Source organism: Triticum aestivum, chromosome 7D, assembly GCF_018294505.1.
Source record: "Triticum aestivum cultivar Chinese Spring chromosome 7D, IWGSC CS RefSeq v2.1, whole genome shotgun sequence".
Classification (NCBI taxonomy): domain Eukaryota; kingdom Viridiplantae; phylum Streptophyta; class Magnoliopsida; order Poales; family Poaceae; genus Triticum; species Triticum aestivum.
Genome location: NC_057814.1, coordinates 493,304,712 through 493,306,510, shown reverse-complemented (window position 1 = coordinate 493,306,510; position 1,799 = coordinate 493,304,712).

Here is a 1,799-nt window from a genome sequence, read left to right as displayed (position 1 = left end):
CGACGATAATATAAGTTCGCGCTTCCATGTTTCGGATTGAAATATCTGGCGGCCCCAATTCCAGCCCTGCAAAATCTCTCTTCTCCACCGTCCCCTTCCGCGCCCAGATTGCTCAAATCCCTAATTCGCCGCCAACCCTCGAATCGCCCCTCGTCTCGTCTCTTTCCCCACCATTCCCCACCTCTGTGCCGGACAACGACGACGAAGACGACGGTCGCGCTTCACCACCGCACCAGAGCTACCTCATCTACGCCCTCGTCCACCGCACCGGGTGGTCCACCGACAACGTCGGCCGCTGCAACCGACGTGCCTCACAGACACCGAGTTCCACCGCATCAGGTGTTCTTCACTGACGCCGTCTCCCAGCTCACCGGGGCTACTTCACCGAGCACATCGTCGCACCTCCGCCCCTCGAGGCCGTTGGGGCTTCACCAACGGTCTCGTCCACCGCATCGTAACGCTTCGTTGCCACTCAAGATCTGCATCCGTGCGCGGCCAGCCAACGCCAGCGCATCACCCTCAACGGCTCTGAAGTGACCCGCACTCTAGCTAGGCAAGCATGCCCAAACGCCGGCCTGAACTAGGTATCCACACATCACTCCCTTGTGCACTGTTTCGACGATGTTTGGATATCCTTTCACTGCTCTCTTAGCTTACATGCCTATGCAACTCTGACTTTAACTCTTATTTCGTCTGGAGATATCATCTGAAACAAGCAAATCCATTTTTAGCGAACCATGACGGCGCTACGGGATCTGGTACACATCCTGCACACCCGTATAACCTTGTAAGTATCTGTCCTCCGGTACAACATCAAGGTCGATTCCTCTTATTTGATCAACCATTCGCCGTGTCAAAAATGCAGAGGGGGATGCAAGGAGCACAAGGCCTGCACATCCAAGCAAGTGGTAACATGGACTTGTACATGGAACATCCCAAGCGCAAGTAGAGCTGCAGTGAGCCTATACAACGAGCTAGCGTAAGTCCCTGCATTTCATTTAATTCATACTGGCATTCGTGTATGATTTGTGTGCGGTGGCTGATCCACGAATTCAAGTTACCAGGGGCGAACATTTAACTTCAAAAATACGAAGGCACTTGCACTCCGGAAATCAACATAACTTGAAAAATGTGAAGCTACATGCACTTTGAAAACCAGCTAATGATCCAAAGTAGTTCAGATTATAAACACTAAATGATGCAAGCACCAAAAAACACAAAATGCAACATGGTGTACAAGGACTAAAAACATGGTCTGTACCTGCTTGAATTATTCGTTCTCTGGCTAAAAATATCGAAGTGTAATTGCACGTATAACCAGTGCGCAAACTGCATATCAATATATATATATCCTGCACAAGTATGCCAATAGTTTCAAACAACAGATTAGAAAAGCATTTATGCTATGTTGTCATGATACGGGGACTTTCTGGTAGATGGCCTCGACGTTTCCTCAAGCTATGAAAATGCATTATAATTTGCTTGTCATCAATGCCTGCAAATCTCTGTCTCTCTCAACATAGTAGATCATCATTAGACACTAAATCCTTCAATGAGCTTGCAAAATGCTTGCATTAGATCCCTCATTAGACACTATATGTTCATCACCAGGAGCATGTAAAATGTTTGCATCAAATCCTTCATTAGCAGTCTGTTCATTAGACACTTCAGGCTCAAGAACGACATGAGCTTGTATGTTTGCACCGGAAACTTGATTAGATACATCAGATTCAGTCAGTTCAGTATTGATTGGGGGAGTTATAAAATAAGTAGAAATTGGTTTCATTTTCTCATAGATT